The 18,489-nt window shown below is 44.4% G+C and overlaps 16 non-coding genes across 16 annotated transcripts; all 16 read right to left on the minus strand.

The window, feature by feature from the left end:
- Positions 1–259: 259 nt before the first annotated feature.
- LOC143790486 (U2 spliceosomal RNA) lies at positions 260–450 on the minus strand. Its single transcript, XR_013219622.1, has one exon. It is a non-coding gene; the product is annotated as a U2 spliceosomal RNA (small nuclear RNA).
- A 963-nt stretch (positions 451–1,413) lies between these two features.
- On the minus strand, positions 1,414–1,604 carry LOC143790497 (U2 spliceosomal RNA). The gene has a single exon (XR_013219633.1). It is a non-coding gene; the product is annotated as a U2 spliceosomal RNA (small nuclear RNA).
- A 963-nt stretch (positions 1,605–2,567) lies between these two features.
- LOC143790508 (U2 spliceosomal RNA) lies at positions 2,568–2,758 on the minus strand. The gene has a single exon (XR_013219644.1). It is a non-coding gene; the product is annotated as a U2 spliceosomal RNA (small nuclear RNA).
- A 963-nt stretch (positions 2,759–3,721) lies between these two features.
- On the minus strand, positions 3,722–3,912 carry LOC143790519 (U2 spliceosomal RNA). The gene has a single exon (XR_013219655.1). It is a non-coding gene; the product is annotated as a U2 spliceosomal RNA (small nuclear RNA).
- A 963-nt stretch (positions 3,913–4,875) lies between these two features.
- Positions 4,876–5,066, minus strand: LOC143790521 (U2 spliceosomal RNA). The gene has a single exon (XR_013219657.1). It is a non-coding gene; the product is annotated as a U2 spliceosomal RNA (small nuclear RNA).
- Positions 5,067–6,029: 963 nt separating this feature from the next.
- On the minus strand, positions 6,030–6,220 carry LOC143790487 (U2 spliceosomal RNA). Its single transcript, XR_013219623.1, has one exon. It is a non-coding gene; the product is annotated as a U2 spliceosomal RNA (small nuclear RNA).
- A 963-nt stretch (positions 6,221–7,183) lies between these two features.
- LOC143790488 (U2 spliceosomal RNA) lies at positions 7,184–7,374 on the minus strand. The gene has a single exon (XR_013219624.1). It is a non-coding gene; the product is annotated as a U2 spliceosomal RNA (small nuclear RNA).
- Positions 7,375–8,337: 963 nt separating this feature from the next.
- On the minus strand, positions 8,338–8,528 carry LOC143790489 (U2 spliceosomal RNA). The gene has a single exon (XR_013219625.1). It is a non-coding gene; the product is annotated as a U2 spliceosomal RNA (small nuclear RNA).
- A 963-nt stretch (positions 8,529–9,491) lies between these two features.
- LOC143790490 (U2 spliceosomal RNA) lies at positions 9,492–9,682 on the minus strand. The gene has a single exon (XR_013219626.1). It is a non-coding gene; the product is annotated as a U2 spliceosomal RNA (small nuclear RNA).
- Positions 9,683–10,645: 963 nt separating this feature from the next.
- Positions 10,646–10,836, minus strand: LOC143790491 (U2 spliceosomal RNA). Its single transcript, XR_013219627.1, has one exon. It is a non-coding gene; the product is annotated as a U2 spliceosomal RNA (small nuclear RNA).
- Positions 10,837–11,799: 963 nt separating this feature from the next.
- LOC143790492 (U2 spliceosomal RNA) lies at positions 11,800–11,990 on the minus strand. The gene has a single exon (XR_013219628.1). It is a non-coding gene; the product is annotated as a U2 spliceosomal RNA (small nuclear RNA).
- Positions 11,991–12,953: 963 nt separating this feature from the next.
- On the minus strand, positions 12,954–13,144 carry LOC143790493 (U2 spliceosomal RNA). Its single transcript, XR_013219629.1, has one exon. It is a non-coding gene; the product is annotated as a U2 spliceosomal RNA (small nuclear RNA).
- Positions 13,145–14,107: 963 nt separating this feature from the next.
- Positions 14,108–14,298, minus strand: LOC143790494 (U2 spliceosomal RNA). The gene has a single exon (XR_013219630.1). It is a non-coding gene; the product is annotated as a U2 spliceosomal RNA (small nuclear RNA).
- A 963-nt stretch (positions 14,299–15,261) lies between these two features.
- Positions 15,262–15,452, minus strand: LOC143790495 (U2 spliceosomal RNA). The gene has a single exon (XR_013219631.1). It is a non-coding gene; the product is annotated as a U2 spliceosomal RNA (small nuclear RNA).
- A 963-nt stretch (positions 15,453–16,415) lies between these two features.
- LOC143790496 (U2 spliceosomal RNA) lies at positions 16,416–16,606 on the minus strand. Its single transcript, XR_013219632.1, has one exon. It is a non-coding gene; the product is annotated as a U2 spliceosomal RNA (small nuclear RNA).
- Positions 16,607–17,569: 963 nt separating this feature from the next.
- On the minus strand, positions 17,570–17,760 carry LOC143790498 (U2 spliceosomal RNA). Its single transcript, XR_013219634.1, has one exon. It is a non-coding gene; the product is annotated as a U2 spliceosomal RNA (small nuclear RNA).
- Between the last annotated feature and the right edge of the window lie 729 nt (positions 17,761–18,489).

Below are 18,489 nucleotides of genomic sequence, written 5' to 3' on the forward strand. Positions count from 1 at the left end.
TAAAGACAAATTGATTGATTGATTGATTGATTGATTGATTGATTGCATATTGAATGCAATGCAATGTTTGACAGACATAGGTGAAAGCAAGGCCAGGCAAGGCGCAGAAAATGTTGCAATTGGCCAGGAGAAATCAAACAAAATGCTACACTTGGCCTGAGAAAAGTGCTTCTTTGACCCTGAAATCAATTCCCATAAAGGGTTAAAAGACAACTCGCGCTGATTTCAATTCAATCTGTTTTTAGAAACTGGATCAGAGAAGGAGTGCACTGGTCCCGGAGATACTGCAATAACGGGTCAATGCGTGGAGTGGACAGAGCAAGCTCTTCTTCCATCTCCCTGTTCCAAAAATCCATTTAATATATGGTCCCCAAATAGGGGACGTATCAGATATTAAACTGATAAGAACAGATACTACACTTGATCTTAGCCAAAAGGCCGAGAAGCGATACCGAAGCCGCTGCGCCCCGTGGGCCGCACCAAGGCCTACCACCAATACCCATTGTGGAGACAGAGCAAAAGATTGCCGCAGGGAGGACATTTTCAGAAACTCTGGAGGGAGGCCTTCTCAATGACAGTTCTGCTGTCAATGACAGTTCTGCTGTGTATGTGTGTCTGTGTGTGAGAGACGGAGAGTGTGTGTGTCTGTCTGTCTGTCTGTCTGTGTGTGAGTGTTTGTTCAAGCTGTGCACGACGCGTTTTGAATCTGCATAACTCCGCCTACTTTGACCACACCCTCCAGCCAGCCCCATTGTGACAGCACATGAATGTTCCGTGCTAAGATTCTATCTACTGCAGGCAGCGCACCTGGTTGGTGAAAAGCATTAGAATGCTCACACACACACAGGTGTAGATGGACAAGACAAGCCTATTCAAGATCAGCACAGGCACCATTTTTACTTACTTTTTTTCTTTTAAAAATGCATATAATACAACGCATTGAAAAACCGGTGGTCCACAAGAGGGAGACAATGTTTCAAAAAAGAATTCCTGCGGTCAGAAATGCAGTATGTATGGCAGAACTACTCATTGAATGCTTCAATTTAAATAGCAAGTGCTGACAGACAGCAGGGGCCTAGTTTGGTAGCCGACACAGTATATTTGCAACACTGTAAGAAAGGCCTAAATCTTAACACACCTGTTGCAGCAACCAGTAAAGACAAATTGATTGATTGATTGATTGATTGATTGATTGATTGCATATTGAATGCAATGCAATGTTTGACAGACATAGGTGAAAGCAAGGCCAGGCAAGGCGCAGAAAATGTTGCAATTGGCCAGGAGAAATCAAACAAAATGCTACACTTGGCCTGAGAAAAGTGCTTCTTTGACCCTGAAATCAATTCCCATAAAGGGTTAAAAGACAACTCGCGCTGATTTCAATTCAATCTGTTTTTAGAAACTGGATCAGAGAAGGAGTGCACTGGTCCCGGAGATACTGCAATAACGGGTCAATGCGTGGAGTGGACAGAGCAAGCTCTTCTTCCATCTCCCTGTTCCAAAAATCCATTTAATATATGGTCCCCAAATAGGGGACGTATCAGATATTAAACTGATAAGAACAGATACTACACTTGATCTTAGCCAAAAGGCCGAGAAGCGATACCGAAGCCGCTGCGCCCCGTGGGCCGCACCAAGGCCTACCACCAATACCCATTGTGGAGACAGAGCAAAAGATTGCCGCAGGGAGGACATTTTCAGAAACTCTGGAGGGAGGCCTTCTCAATGACAGTTCTGCTGTCAATGACAGTTCTGCTGTGTATGTGTGTCTGTGTGTGAGAGACGGAGAGTGTGTGTGTCTGTCTGTCTGTCTGTCTGTGTGTGAGTGTTTGTTCAAGCTGTGCACGACGCGTTTTGAATCTGCATAACTCCGCCTACTTTGACCACACCCTCCAGCCAGCCCCATTGTGACAGCACATGAATGTTCCGTGCTAAGATTCTATCTACTGCAGGCAGCGCACCTGGTTGGTGAAAAGCATTAGAATGCTCACACACACACAGGTGTAGATGGACAAGACAAGCCTATTCAAGATCAGCACAGGCACCATTTTTACTTACTTTTTTTCTTTTAAAAATGCATATAATACAACGCATTGAAAAACCGGTGGTCCACAAGAGGGAGACAATGTTTCAAAAAAGAATTCCTGCGGTCAGAAATGCAGTATGTATGGCAGAACTACTCATTGAATGCTTCAATTTAAATAGCAAGTGCTGACAGACAGCAGGGGCCTAGTTTGGTAGCCGACACAGTATATTTGCAACACTGTAAGAAAGGCCTAAATCTTAACACACCTGTTGCAGCAACCAGTAAAGACAAATTGATTGATTGATTGATTGATTGATTGATTGATTGCATATTGAATGCAATGCAATGTTTGACAGACATAGGTGAAAGCAAGGCCAGGCAAGGCGCAGAAAATGTTGCAATTGGCCAGGAGAAATCAAACAAAATGCTACACTTGGCCTGAGAAAAGTGCTTCTTTGACCCTGAAATCAATTCCCATAAAGGGTTAAAAGACAACTCGCGCTGATTTCAATTCAATCTGTTTTTAGAAACTGGATCAGAGAAGGAGTGCACTGGTCCCGGAGATACTGCAATAACGGGTCAATGCGTGGAGTGGACAGAGCAAGCTCTTCTTCCATCTCCCTGTTCCAAAAATCCATTTAATATATGGTCCCCAAATAGGGGACGTATCAGATATTAAACTGATAAGAACAGATACTACACTTGATCTTAGCCAAAAGGCCGAGAAGCGATACCGAAGCCGCTGCGCCCCGTGGGCCGCACCAAGGCCTACCACCAATACCCATTGTGGAGACAGAGCAAAAGATTGCCGCAGGGAGGACATTTTCAGAAACTCTGGAGGGAGGCCTTCTCAATGACAGTTCTGCTGTCAATGACAGTTCTGCTGTGTATGTGTGTCTGTGTGTGAGAGACGGAGAGTGTGTGTGTCTGTCTGTCTGTCTGTCTGTGTGTGAGTGTTTGTTCAAGCTGTGCACGACGCGTTTTGAATCTGCATAACTCCGCCTACTTTGACCACACCCTCCAGCCAGCCCCATTGTGACAGCACATGAATGTTCCGTGCTAAGATTCTATCTACTGCAGGCAGCGCACCTGGTTGGTGAAAAGCATTAGAATGCTCACACACACACAGGTGTAGATGGACAAGACAAGCCTATTCAAGATCAGCACAGGCACCATTTTTACTTACTTTTTTTCTTTTAAAAATGCATATAATACAACGCATTGAAAAACCGGTGGTCCACAAGAGGGAGACAATGTTTCAAAAAAGAATTCCTGCGGTCAGAAATGCAGTATGTATGGCAGAACTACTCATTGAATGCTTCAATTTAAATAGCAAGTGCTGACAGACAGCAGGGGCCTAGTTTGGTAGCCGACACAGTATATTTGCAACACTGTAAGAAAGGCCTAAATCTTAACACACCTGTTGCAGCAACCAGTAAAGACAAATTGATTGATTGATTGATTGATTGATTGATTGATTGCATATTGAATGCAATGCAATGTTTGACAGACATAGGTGAAAGCAAGGCCAGGCAAGGCGCAGAAAATGTTGCAATTGGCCAGGAGAAATCAAACAAAATGCTACACTTGGCCTGAGAAAAGTGCTTCTTTGACCCTGAAATCAATTCCCATAAAGGGTTAAAAGACAACTCGCGCTGATTTCAATTCAATCTGTTTTTAGAAACTGGATCAGAGAAGGAGTGCACTGGTCCCGGAGATACTGCAATAACGGGTCAATGCGTGGAGTGGACAGAGCAAGCTCTTCTTCCATCTCCCTGTTCCAAAAATCCATTTAATATATGGTCCCCAAATAGGGGACGTATCAGATATTAAACTGATAAGAACAGATACTACACTTGATCTTAGCCAAAAGGCCGAGAAGCGATACCGAAGCCGCTGCGCCCCGTGGGCCGCACCAAGGCCTACCACCAATACCCATTGTGGAGACAGAGCAAAAGATTGCCGCAGGGAGGACATTTTCAGAAACTCTGGAGGGAGGCCTTCTCAATGACAGTTCTGCTGTCAATGACAGTTCTGCTGTGTATGTGTGTCTGTGTGTGAGAGACGGAGAGTGTGTGTGTCTGTCTGTCTGTCTGTCTGTGTGTGAGTGTTTGTTCAAGCTGTGCACGACGCGTTTTGAATCTGCATAACTCCGCCTACTTTGACCACACCCTCCAGCCAGCCCCATTGTGACAGCACATGAATGTTCCGTGCTAAGATTCTATCTACTGCAGGCAGCGCACCTGGTTGGTGAAAAGCATTAGAATGCTCACACACACACAGGTGTAGATGGACAAGACAAGCCTATTCAAGATCAGCACAGGCACCATTTTTACTTACTTTTTTTCTTTTAAAAATGCATATAATACAACGCATTGAAAAACCGGTGGTCCACAAGAGGGAGACAATGTTTCAAAAAAGAATTCCTGCGGTCAGAAATGCAGTATGTATGGCAGAACTACTCATTGAATGCTTCAATTTAAATAGCAAGTGCTGACAGACAGCAGGGGCCTAGTTTGGTAGCCGACACAGTATATTTGCAACACTGTAAGAAAGGCCTAAATCTTAACACACCTGTTGCAGCAACCAGTAAAGACAAATTGATTGATTGATTGATTGATTGATTGATTGATTGCATATTGAATGCAATGCAATGTTTGACAGACATAGGTGAAAGCAAGGCCAGGCAAGGCGCAGAAAATGTTGCAATTGGCCAGGAGAAATCAAACAAAATGCTACACTTGGCCTGAGAAAAGTGCTTCTTTGACCCTGAAATCAATTCCCATAAAGGGTTAAAAGACAACTCGCGCTGATTTCAATTCAATCTGTTTTTAGAAACTGGATCAGAGAAGGAGTGCACTGGTCCCGGAGATACTGCAATAACGGGTCAATGCGTGGAGTGGACAGAGCAAGCTCTTCTTCCATCTCCCTGTTCCAAAAATCCATTTAATATATGGTCCCCAAATAGGGGACGTATCAGATATTAAACTGATAAGAACAGATACTACACTTGATCTTAGCCAAAAGGCCGAGAAGCGATACCGAAGCCGCTGCGCCCCGTGGGCCGCACCAAGGCCTACCACCAATACCCATTGTGGAGACAGAGCAAAAGATTGCCGCAGGGAGGACATTTTCAGAAACTCTGGAGGGAGGCCTTCTCAATGACAGTTCTGCTGTCAATGACAGTTCTGCTGTGTATGTGTGTCTGTGTGTGAGAGACGGAGAGTGTGTGTGTCTGTCTGTCTGTCTGTCTGTGTGTGAGTGTTTGTTCAAGCTGTGCACGACGCGTTTTGAATCTGCATAACTCCGCCTACTTTGACCACACCCTCCAGCCAGCCCCATTGTGACAGCACATGAATGTTCCGTGCTAAGATTCTATCTACTGCAGGCAGCGCACCTGGTTGGTGAAAAGCATTAGAATGCTCACACACACACAGGTGTAGATGGACAAGACAAGCCTATTCAAGATCAGCACAGGCACCATTTTTACTTACTTTTTTTCTTTTAAAAATGCATATAATACAACGCATTGAAAAACCGGTGGTCCACAAGAGGGAGACAATGTTTCAAAAAAGAATTCCTGCGGTCAGAAATGCAGTATGTATGGCAGAACTACTCATTGAATGCTTCAATTTAAATAGCAAGTGCTGACAGACAGCAGGGGCCTAGTTTGGTAGCCGACACAGTATATTTGCAACACTGTAAGAAAGGCCTAAATCTTAACACACCTGTTGCAGCAACCAGTAAAGACAAATTGATTGATTGATTGATTGATTGATTGATTGATTGCATATTGAATGCAATGCAATGTTTGACAGACATAGGTGAAAGCAAGGCCAGGCAAGGCGCAGAAAATGTTGCAATTGGCCAGGAGAAATCAAACAAAATGCTACACTTGGCCTGAGAAAAGTGCTTCTTTGACCCTGAAATCAATTCCCATAAAGGGTTAAAAGACAACTCGCGCTGATTTCAATTCAATCTGTTTTTAGAAACTGGATCAGAGAAGGAGTGCACTGGTCCCGGAGATACTGCAATAACGGGTCAATGCGTGGAGTGGACAGAGCAAGCTCTTCTTCCATCTCCCTGTTCCAAAAATCCATTTAATATATGGTCCCCAAATAGGGGACGTATCAGATATTAAACTGATAAGAACAGATACTACACTTGATCTTAGCCAAAAGGCCGAGAAGCGATACCGAAGCCGCTGCGCCCCGTGGGCCGCACCAAGGCCTACCACCAATACCCATTGTGGAGACAGAGCAAAAGATTGCCGCAGGGAGGACATTTTCAGAAACTCTGGAGGGAGGCCTTCTCAATGACAGTTCTGCTGTCAATGACAGTTCTGCTGTGTATGTGTGTCTGTGTGTGAGAGACGGAGAGTGTGTGTGTCTGTCTGTCTGTCTGTCTGTGTGTGAGTGTTTGTTCAAGCTGTGCACGACGCGTTTTGAATCTGCATAACTCCGCCTACTTTGACCACACCCTCCAGCCAGCCCCATTGTGACAGCACATGAATGTTCCGTGCTAAGATTCTATCTACTGCAGGCAGCGCACCTGGTTGGTGAAAAGCATTAGAATGCTCACACACACACAGGTGTAGATGGACAAGACAAGCCTATTCAAGATCAGCACAGGCACCATTTTTACTTACTTTTTTTCTTTTAAAAATGCATATAATACAACGCATTGAAAAACCGGTGGTCCACAAGAGGGAGACAATGTTTCAAAAAAGAATTCCTGCGGTCAGAAATGCAGTATGTATGGCAGAACTACTCATTGAATGCTTCAATTTAAATAGCAAGTGCTGACAGACAGCAGGGGCCTAGTTTGGTAGCCGACACAGTATATTTGCAACACTGTAAGAAAGGCCTAAATCTTAACACACCTGTTGCAGCAACCAGTAAAGACAAATTGATTGATTGATTGATTGATTGATTGATTGATTGCATATTGAATGCAATGCAATGTTTGACAGACATAGGTGAAAGCAAGGCCAGGCAAGGCGCAGAAAATGTTGCAATTGGCCAGGAGAAATCAAACAAAATGCTACACTTGGCCTGAGAAAAGTGCTTCTTTGACCCTGAAATCAATTCCCATAAAGGGTTAAAAGACAACTCGCGCTGATTTCAATTCAATCTGTTTTTAGAAACTGGATCAGAGAAGGAGTGCACTGGTCCCGGAGATACTGCAATAACGGGTCAATGCGTGGAGTGGACAGAGCAAGCTCTTCTTCCATCTCCCTGTTCCAAAAATCCATTTAATATATGGTCCCCAAATAGGGGACGTATCAGATATTAAACTGATAAGAACAGATACTACACTTGATCTTAGCCAAAAGGCCGAGAAGCGATACCGAAGCCGCTGCGCCCCGTGGGCCGCACCAAGGCCTACCACCAATACCCATTGTGGAGACAGAGCAAAAGATTGCCGCAGGGAGGACATTTTCAGAAACTCTGGAGGGAGGCCTTCTCAATGACAGTTCTGCTGTCAATGACAGTTCTGCTGTGTATGTGTGTCTGTGTGTGAGAGACGGAGAGTGTGTGTGTCTGTCTGTCTGTCTGTCTGTGTGTGAGTGTTTGTTCAAGCTGTGCACGACGCGTTTTGAATCTGCATAACTCCGCCTACTTTGACCACACCCTCCAGCCAGCCCCATTGTGACAGCACATGAATGTTCCGTGCTAAGATTCTATCTACTGCAGGCAGCGCACCTGGTTGGTGAAAAGCATTAGAATGCTCACACACACACAGGTGTAGATGGACAAGACAAGCCTATTCAAGATCAGCACAGGCACCATTTTTACTTACTTTTTTTCTTTTAAAAATGCATATAATACAACGCATTGAAAAACCGGTGGTCCACAAGAGGGAGACAATGTTTCAAAAAAGAATTCCTGCGGTCAGAAATGCAGTATGTATGGCAGAACTACTCATTGAATGCTTCAATTTAAATAGCAAGTGCTGACAGACAGCAGGGGCCTAGTTTGGTAGCCGACACAGTATATTTGCAACACTGTAAGAAAGGCCTAAATCTTAACACACCTGTTGCAGCAACCAGTAAAGACAAATTGATTGATTGATTGATTGATTGATTGATTGATTGCATATTGAATGCAATGCAATGTTTGACAGACATAGGTGAAAGCAAGGCCAGGCAAGGCGCAGAAAATGTTGCAATTGGCCAGGAGAAATCAAACAAAATGCTACACTTGGCCTGAGAAAAGTGCTTCTTTGACCCTGAAATCAATTCCCATAAAGGGTTAAAAGACAACTCGCGCTGATTTCAATTCAATCTGTTTTTAGAAACTGGATCAGAGAAGGAGTGCACTGGTCCCGGAGATACTGCAATAACGGGTCAATGCGTGGAGTGGACAGAGCAAGCTCTTCTTCCATCTCCCTGTTCCAAAAATCCATTTAATATATGGTCCCCAAATAGGGGACGTATCAGATATTAAACTGATAAGAACAGATACTACACTTGATCTTAGCCAAAAGGCCGAGAAGCGATACCGAAGCCGCTGCGCCCCGTGGGCCGCACCAAGGCCTACCACCAATACCCATTGTGGAGACAGAGCAAAAGATTGCCGCAGGGAGGACATTTTCAGAAACTCTGGAGGGAGGCCTTCTCAATGACAGTTCTGCTGTCAATGACAGTTCTGCTGTGTATGTGTGTCTGTGTGTGAGAGACGGAGAGTGTGTGTGTCTGTCTGTCTGTCTGTCTGTGTGTGAGTGTTTGTTCAAGCTGTGCACGACGCGTTTTGAATCTGCATAACTCCGCCTACTTTGACCACACCCTCCAGCCAGCCCCATTGTGACAGCACATGAATGTTCCGTGCTAAGATTCTATCTACTGCAGGCAGCGCACCTGGTTGGTGAAAAGCATTAGAATGCTCACACACACACAGGTGTAGATGGACAAGACAAGCCTATTCAAGATCAGCACAGGCACCATTTTTACTTACTTTTTTTCTTTTAAAAATGCATATAATACAACGCATTGAAAAACCGGTGGTCCACAAGAGGGAGACAATGTTTCAAAAAAGAATTCCTGCGGTCAGAAATGCAGTATGTATGGCAGAACTACTCATTGAATGCTTCAATTTAAATAGCAAGTGCTGACAGACAGCAGGGGCCTAGTTTGGTAGCCGACACAGTATATTTGCAACACTGTAAGAAAGGCCTAAATCTTAACACACCTGTTGCAGCAACCAGTAAAGACAAATTGATTGATTGATTGATTGATTGATTGATTGATTGCATATTGAATGCAATGCAATGTTTGACAGACATAGGTGAAAGCAAGGCCAGGCAAGGCGCAGAAAATGTTGCAATTGGCCAGGAGAAATCAAACAAAATGCTACACTTGGCCTGAGAAAAGTGCTTCTTTGACCCTGAAATCAATTCCCATAAAGGGTTAAAAGACAACTCGCGCTGATTTCAATTCAATCTGTTTTTAGAAACTGGATCAGAGAAGGAGTGCACTGGTCCCGGAGATACTGCAATAACGGGTCAATGCGTGGAGTGGACAGAGCAAGCTCTTCTTCCATCTCCCTGTTCCAAAAATCCATTTAATATATGGTCCCCAAATAGGGGACGTATCAGATATTAAACTGATAAGAACAGATACTACACTTGATCTTAGCCAAAAGGCCGAGAAGCGATACCGAAGCCGCTGCGCCCCGTGGGCCGCACCAAGGCCTACCACCAATACCCATTGTGGAGACAGAGCAAAAGATTGCCGCAGGGAGGACATTTTCAGAAACTCTGGAGGGAGGCCTTCTCAATGACAGTTCTGCTGTCAATGACAGTTCTGCTGTGTATGTGTGTCTGTGTGTGAGAGACGGAGAGTGTGTGTGTCTGTCTGTCTGTCTGTCTGTGTGTGAGTGTTTGTTCAAGCTGTGCACGACGCGTTTTGAATCTGCATAACTCCGCCTACTTTGACCACACCCTCCAGCCAGCCCCATTGTGACAGCACATGAATGTTCCGTGCTAAGATTCTATCTACTGCAGGCAGCGCACCTGGTTGGTGAAAAGCATTAGAATGCTCACACACACACAGGTGTAGATGGACAAGACAAGCCTATTCAAGATCAGCACAGGCACCATTTTTACTTACTTTTTTTCTTTTAAAAATGCATATAATACAACGCATTGAAAAACCGGTGGTCCACAAGAGGGAGACAATGTTTCAAAAAAGAATTCCTGCGGTCAGAAATGCAGTATGTATGGCAGAACTACTCATTGAATGCTTCAATTTAAATAGCAAGTGCTGACAGACAGCAGGGGCCTAGTTTGGTAGCCGACACAGTATATTTGCAACACTGTAAGAAAGGCCTAAATCTTAACACACCTGTTGCAGCAACCAGTAAAGACAAATTGATTGATTGATTGATTGATTGATTGATTGATTGCATATTGAATGCAATGCAATGTTTGACAGACATAGGTGAAAGCAAGGCCAGGCAAGGCGCAGAAAATGTTGCAATTGGCCAGGAGAAATCAAACAAAATGCTACACTTGGCCTGAGAAAAGTGCTTCTTTGACCCTGAAATCAATTCCCATAAAGGGTTAAAAGACAACTCGCGCTGATTTCAATTCAATCTGTTTTTAGAAACTGGATCAGAGAAGGAGTGCACTGGTCCCGGAGATACTGCAATAACGGGTCAATGCGTGGAGTGGACAGAGCAAGCTCTTCTTCCATCTCCCTGTTCCAAAAATCCATTTAATATATGGTCCCCAAATAGGGGACGTATCAGATATTAAACTGATAAGAACAGATACTACACTTGATCTTAGCCAAAAGGCCGAGAAGCGATACCGAAGCCGCTGCGCCCCGTGGGCCGCACCAAGGCCTACCACCAATACCCATTGTGGAGACAGAGCAAAAGATTGCCGCAGGGAGGACATTTTCAGAAACTCTGGAGGGAGGCCTTCTCAATGACAGTTCTGCTGTCAATGACAGTTCTGCTGTGTATGTGTGTCTGTGTGTGAGAGACGGAGAGTGTGTGTGTCTGTCTGTCTGTCTGTCTGTGTGTGAGTGTTTGTTCAAGCTGTGCACGACGCGTTTTGAATCTGCATAACTCCGCCTACTTTGACCACACCCTCCAGCCAGCCCCATTGTGACAGCACATGAATGTTCCGTGCTAAGATTCTATCTACTGCAGGCAGCGCACCTGGTTGGTGAAAAGCATTAGAATGCTCACACACACACAGGTGTAGATGGACAAGACAAGCCTATTCAAGATCAGCACAGGCACCATTTTTACTTACTTTTTTTCTTTTAAAAATGCATATAATACAACGCATTGAAAAACCGGTGGTCCACAAGAGGGAGACAATGTTTCAAAAAAGAATTCCTGCGGTCAGAAATGCAGTATGTATGGCAGAACTACTCATTGAATGCTTCAATTTAAATAGCAAGTGCTGACAGACAGCAGGGGCCTAGTTTGGTAGCCGACACAGTATATTTGCAACACTGTAAGAAAGGCCTAAATCTTAACACACCTGTTGCAGCAACCAGTAAAGACAAATTGATTGATTGATTGATTGATTGATTGATTGATTGCATATTGAATGCAATGCAATGTTTGACAGACATAGGTGAAAGCAAGGCCAGGCAAGGCGCAGAAAATGTTGCAATTGGCCAGGAGAAATCAAACAAAATGCTACACTTGGCCTGAGAAAAGTGCTTCTTTGACCCTGAAATCAATTCCCATAAAGGGTTAAAAGACAACTCGCGCTGATTTCAATTCAATCTGTTTTTAGAAACTGGATCAGAGAAGGAGTGCACTGGTCCCGGAGATACTGCAATAACGGGTCAATGCGTGGAGTGGACAGAGCAAGCTCTTCTTCCATCTCCCTGTTCCAAAAATCCATTTAATATATGGTCCCCAAATAGGGGACGTATCAGATATTAAACTGATAAGAACAGATACTACACTTGATCTTAGCCAAAAGGCCGAGAAGCGATACCGAAGCCGCTGCGCCCCGTGGGCCGCACCAAGGCCTACCACCAATACCCATTGTGGAGACAGAGCAAAAGATTGCCGCAGGGAGGACATTTTCAGAAACTCTGGAGGGAGGCCTTCTCAATGACAGTTCTGCTGTCAATGACAGTTCTGCTGTGTATGTGTGTCTGTGTGTGAGAGACGGAGAGTGTGTGTGTCTGTCTGTCTGTCTGTCTGTGTGTGAGTGTTTGTTCAAGCTGTGCACGACGCGTTTTGAATCTGCATAACTCCGCCTACTTTGACCACACCCTCCAGCCAGCCCCATTGTGACAGCACATGAATGTTCCGTGCTAAGATTCTATCTACTGCAGGCAGCGCACCTGGTTGGTGAAAAGCATTAGAATGCTCACACACACACAGGTGTAGATGGACAAGACAAGCCTATTCAAGATCAGCACAGGCACCATTTTTACTTACTTTTTTTCTTTTAAAAATGCATATAATACAACGCATTGAAAAACCGGTGGTCCACAAGAGGGAGACAATGTTTCAAAAAAGAATTCCTGCGGTCAGAAATGCAGTATGTATGGCAGAACTACTCATTGAATGCTTCAATTTAAATAGCAAGTGCTGACAGACAGCAGGGGCCTAGTTTGGTAGCCGACACAGTATATTTGCAACACTGTAAGAAAGGCCTAAATCTTAACACACCTGTTGCAGCAACCAGTAAAGACAAATTGATTGATTGATTGATTGATTGATTGATTGATTGCATATTGAATGCAATGCAATGTTTGACAGACATAGGTGAAAGCAAGGCCAGGCAAGGCGCAGAAAATGTTGCAATTGGCCAGGAGAAATCAAACAAAATGCTACACTTGGCCTGAGAAAAGTGCTTCTTTGACCCTGAAATCAATTCCCATAAAGGGTTAAAAGACAACTCGCGCTGATTTCAATTCAATCTGTTTTTAGAAACTGGATCAGAGAAGGAGTGCACTGGTCCCGGAGATACTGCAATAACGGGTCAATGCGTGGAGTGGACAGAGCAAGCTCTTCTTCCATCTCCCTGTTCCAAAAATCCATTTAATATATGGTCCCCAAATAGGGGACGTATCAGATATTAAACTGATAAGAACAGATACTACACTTGATCTTAGCCAAAAGGCCGAGAAGCGATACCGAAGCCGCTGCGCCCCGTGGGCCGCACCAAGGCCTACCACCAATACCCATTGTGGAGACAGAGCAAAAGATTGCCGCAGGGAGGACATTTTCAGAAACTCTGGAGGGAGGCCTTCTCAATGACAGTTCTGCTGTCAATGACAGTTCTGCTGTGTATGTGTGTCTGTGTGTGAGAGACGGAGAGTGTGTGTGTCTGTCTGTCTGTCTGTCTGTGTGTGAGTGTTTGTTCAAGCTGTGCACGACGCGTTTTGAATCTGCATAACTCCGCCTACTTTGACCACACCCTCCAGCCAGCCCCATTGTGACAGCACATGAATGTTCCGTGCTAAGATTCTATCTACTGCAGGCAGCGCACCTGGTTGGTGAAAAGCATTAGAATGCTCACACACACACAGGTGTAGATGGACAAGACAAGCCTATTCAAGATCAGCACAGGCACCATTTTTACTTACTTTTTTTCTTTTAAAAATGCATATAATACAACGCATTGAAAAACCGGTGGTCCACAAGAGGGAGACAATGTTTCAAAAAAGAATTCCTGCGGTCAGAAATGCAGTATGTATGGCAGAACTACTCATTGAATGCTTCAATTTAAATAGCAAGTGCTGACAGACAGCAGGGGCCTAGTTTGGTAGCCGACACAGTATATTTGCAACACTGTAAGAAAGGCCTAAATCTTAACACACCTGTTGCAGCAACCAGTAAAGACAAATTGATTGATTGATTGATTGATTGATTGATTGATTGCATATTGAATGCAATGCAATGTTTGACAGACATAGGTGAAAGCAAGGCCAGGCAAGGCGCAGAAAATGTTGCAATTGGCCAGGAGAAATCAAACAAAATGCTACACTTGGCCTGAGAAAAGTGCTTCTTTGACCCTGAAATCAATTCCCATAAAGGGTTAAAAGACAACTCGCGCTGATTTCAATTCAATCTGTTTTTAGAAACTGGATCAGAGAAGGAGTGCACTGGTCCCGGAGATACTGCAATAACGGGTCAATGCGTGGAGTGGACAGAGCAAGCTCTTCTTCCATCTCCCTGTTCCAAAAATCCATTTAATATATGGTCCCCAAATAGGGGACGTATCAGATATTAAACTGATAAGAACAGATACTACACTTGATCTTAGCCAAAAGGCCGAGAAGCGATACCGAAGCCGCTGCGCCCCGTGGGCCGCACCAAGGCCTACCACCAATACCCATTGTGGAGACAGAGCAAAAGATTGCCGCAGGGAGGACATTTTCAGAAACTCTGGAGGGAGGCCTTCTCAATGACAGTTCTGCTGTCAATGACAGTTCTGCTGTGTATGTGTGTCTGTGTGTGAGAGACGGAGAGTGTGTGTGTCTGTCTGTCTGTCTGTCTGTGTGTGAGTGTTTGTTCAAGCTGTGCACGACGCGTTTTGAATCTGCATAACTCCGCCTACTTTGACCACACCCTCCAGCCAGCCCCATTGTGACAGCACATGAATGTTCCGTGCTAAGATTCTATCTACTGCAGGCAGCGCACCTGGTTGGTGAAAAGCATTAGAATGCTCACACACACACAGGTGTAGATGGACAAGACAAGCCTATTCAAGATCAGCACAGGCACCATTTTTACTTACTTTTTTTCTTTTAAAAATGCATATAATACAACGCATTGAAAAACCGGTGGTCCACAAGAGGGAGACAATGTTTCAAAAAAGAATTCCTGCGGTCAGAAATGCAGTATGTATGGCAGAACTACTCATTGAATGCTTCAATTTAAATAGCAAGTGCTGACAGACAGCAGGGGCCTAGTTTGGTAGCCGACACAGTATATTTGCAACACTGTAAGAAAGGCCTAAATCTTAACACACCTGTTGCAGCAACCAGTAAAGACAAATTGATTGATTGATTGATTGATTGATTGATTGATTGCATATTGAATGCAATGCAATGTTTGACAGACATAGGTGAAAGCAAGGCCAGGCAAGGCGCAGAAAATGTTGCAATTGGCCAGGAGAAATCAAACAAAATGCTACACTTGGCCTGAGAAAAGTGCTTCTTTGACCCTGAAATCAATTCCCATAAAGGGTTAAAAGACAACTCGCGCTGATTTCAATTCAATCTGTTTTTAGAAACTGGATCAGAGAAGGAGTGCACTGGTCCCGGAGATACTGCAATAACGGGTCAATGCGTGGAGTGGACAGAGCAAGCTCTTCTTCCATCTCCCTGTTCCAAAAATCCATTTAATATATGGTCCCCAAATAGGGGACGTATCAGATATTAAACTGATAAGAACAGATACTACACTTGATCTTAGCCAAAAGGCCGAGAAGCGATACCGAAGCCGCTGCGCCCCGTGGGCCGCACCAAGGCCTACCACCAATACCCATTGTGGAGACAGAGCAAAAGATTGCCGCAGGGAGGACATTTTCAGAAACTCTGGAGGGAGGCCTTCTCAATGACAGTTCTGCTGTCAATGACAGTTCTGCTGTGTATGTGTGTCTGTGTGTGAGAGACGGAGAGTGTGTGTGTCTGTCTGTCTGTCTGTCTGTGTGTGAGTGTTTGTTCAAGCTGTGCACGACGCGTTTTGAATCTGCATAACTCCGCCTACTTTGACCACACCCTCCAGCCAGCCCCATTGTGACAGCACATGAATGTTCCGTGCTAAGATTCTATCTACTGCAGGCAGCGCACCTGGTTGGTGAAAAGCATTAGAATGCTCACACACACACAGGTGTAGATGGACAAGACAAGCCTATTCAAGATCAGCACAGGCACCATTTTTACTTACTTTTTTTCTTTTAAAAATGCATATAATACAACGCATTGAAAAACCGGTGGTCCACAAGAGGGAGACAATGTTTCAAAAAAGAATTCCTGCGGTCAGAAATGCAGTATGTATGGCAGAACTACTCATTGAATGCTTCAATTTAAATAGCAAGTGCTGACAGACAGCAGGGGCCTAGTTTGGTAGCCGACACAGTATATTTGCAACACTGTAAGAAAGGCCTAAATCTTAACACACCTGTTGCAGCAACCAGTAAAGACAAATTGATTGATTGATTGATTGATTGATTGATTGATTGCATATTGAATGCAATGCAATGTTTGACAGACATAGGTGAAAGCAAGGCCAGGCAAGGCGCAGAAAATGTTGCAATTGGCCAGGAGAAATCAAACAAAATGCTACACTTGGCCTGAGAAAAGTGCTTCTTTGACCCTGAAATCAATTCCCATAAAGGGTTAAAAGACAACTCGCGCTGATTTCAATTCAATCTGTTTTTAGAAACTGGATCAGAGAAGGAGTGCACTGGTCCCGGAGATACTGCAATAACGGGTCAATGCGTGGAGTGGACAGAGCAAGCTCTTCTTCCATCTCCCTGTTCCAAAAATCCATTTAATATATGGTCCCCAAATAGGGGACGTATCAGATATTAAACTGATAAGAACAGATACTACACTTGATCTTAGCCAAAAGGCCGAGAAGCGATACCGAAGCCGCTGCGCCCCGTGGGCCGCACCAAGGCCTACCACCAATACCCATTGTGGAGACAGAGCAAAAGATTGCCGCAGGGAGGACATTTTCAGAAACTCTGGAGGGAGGCCTTCTCAATGACAGTTCTGCTGTCAATGACAGTTCTGCTGTGTATGTGTGTCTGTGTGTGAGAGACGGAGAGTGTGTGTGTCTGTCTGTCTGTCTGTCTGTGTGTGAGTGTTTGTTCAAGCTGTGCACGACGCGTTTTGAATCTGCATAACTCCGCCTACTTTGACCACACCCTCCAGCCAGCCCCATTGTGACAGCACATGAATGTTCCGTGCTAAGATTCTATCTACTGCAGGCAGCGCACCTGGTTGGTGAAAAGCATTAGAATGCTCACACACACACAGGTGTAGATGGACAAGACAAGCCTATTCAAGATCAGCACAGGCACCATTTTTACTTACTTTTTTTCTTTTAAAAATGCATATAATACAACGCATTGAAAAACCGGTGGTCCACAAGAGGGAGACAATGTTTCAAAAAAGAATTCCTGCGGTCAGAAATGCAGTATGTATGGCAGAACTACTCATTGAATGCTTCAATTTAAATAGCAAGTGCTGACAGACAGCAGGGGCCTAGTTTGGTAGCCGACACAGTATATTTGCAACACTGTAAGAAAGGCCTAAATCTTAACACACCTGTTGCAGCAACCAGTAAAGACAAATTGATTGATTGATTGATTGATTGATTGATTGATTGCATATTGAATGCAATGCAATGTTTGACAGACATAGGTGAAAGCAAGGCCAGGCAAGGCGCAGAAAATGTTGCAATTGGCCAGGAGAAATCAAACAAAATGCTACACTTGGCCTGAGAAAAGTGCTTCTTTGACCCTGAAATCAATTCCCATAAAGGGTTAAAAGACAACTCGCGCTGATTTCAATTCAATCTGTTTTTAGAAACTGGATCAGAGAAGGAGTGCACTGGTCCCGGAGATACTGCAATAACGGGTCAATGCGTGGAGTGGACAGAGCAAGCTCTTCTTCCATCTCCCTGTTCCAAAAATCCATTTAATATATGGTCCCCAAATAGGGGACGTATCAGATATTAAACTGATAAGAACAGATACTACACTTGATCTTAGCCAAAAGGCCGAGAAGCGATACCGAAGCCGCTGCGCCCCGTGGGCCGCACCAAGGCCTACCACCAATACCCATTGTGGAGACAGAGCAAAAGATTGCCGCAGGGAGGACATTTTCAGAAACTCTGGAGGGAGGCCTTCTCAATGACAGTTCTGCTGTCAATGACAGTTCTGCTGTGTATGTGTGTCTGTGTGTGAGAGACGGAGAGTGTGTGTGTCTGTCTGTCTGTCTGTCTGTGTGTGAGTGTTTGTTCAAGCTGTGCACGACGCGTTTTGAATCTGCATAACTCCGCCTACTTTGACCACACCCTCCAGCCAGCCCCATTGTGACAGCACATGAATGTTCCGTGCTAAGATTCTATCTACTGCAGGCAGCGCACCTGGTTGGTGAAAAGCATTAGAATGCTCACACACACACAGGTGTAGATGGACAAGACAAGCCTATTCAAGATCAGCACAGGCACCATTTTTACTTACTTTTTTTCTTTTAAAAATGCATATAATACAACGCATTGAAAAACCGGTGGTCCACAAGAGGGAGACAATGTTTCAAAAAAGAATTCCTGCGGTCAGAAATGCAGTATGTATGGCAGAACTACTCATTGAATGCTTCAATTTAAATAGCAAGTGCTGACAGACAGCAGGGGCCTAGTTTGGTAGCCGACACAGTATATTTGCAACACTGTAAGAAAGGCCTAAATCTTAACACACCTGTTGCAGCAACCAGTAAAGACAAATTGATTGATTGATTG

Source organism: Ranitomeya variabilis, unplaced genomic scaffold (genome assembly GCF_051348905.1).
Source record: "Ranitomeya variabilis isolate aRanVar5 unplaced genomic scaffold, aRanVar5.hap1 Scaffold_390, whole genome shotgun sequence".
Classification (NCBI taxonomy): Eukaryota; Metazoa; Chordata; class Amphibia; order Anura; family Dendrobatidae; genus Ranitomeya; species Ranitomeya variabilis.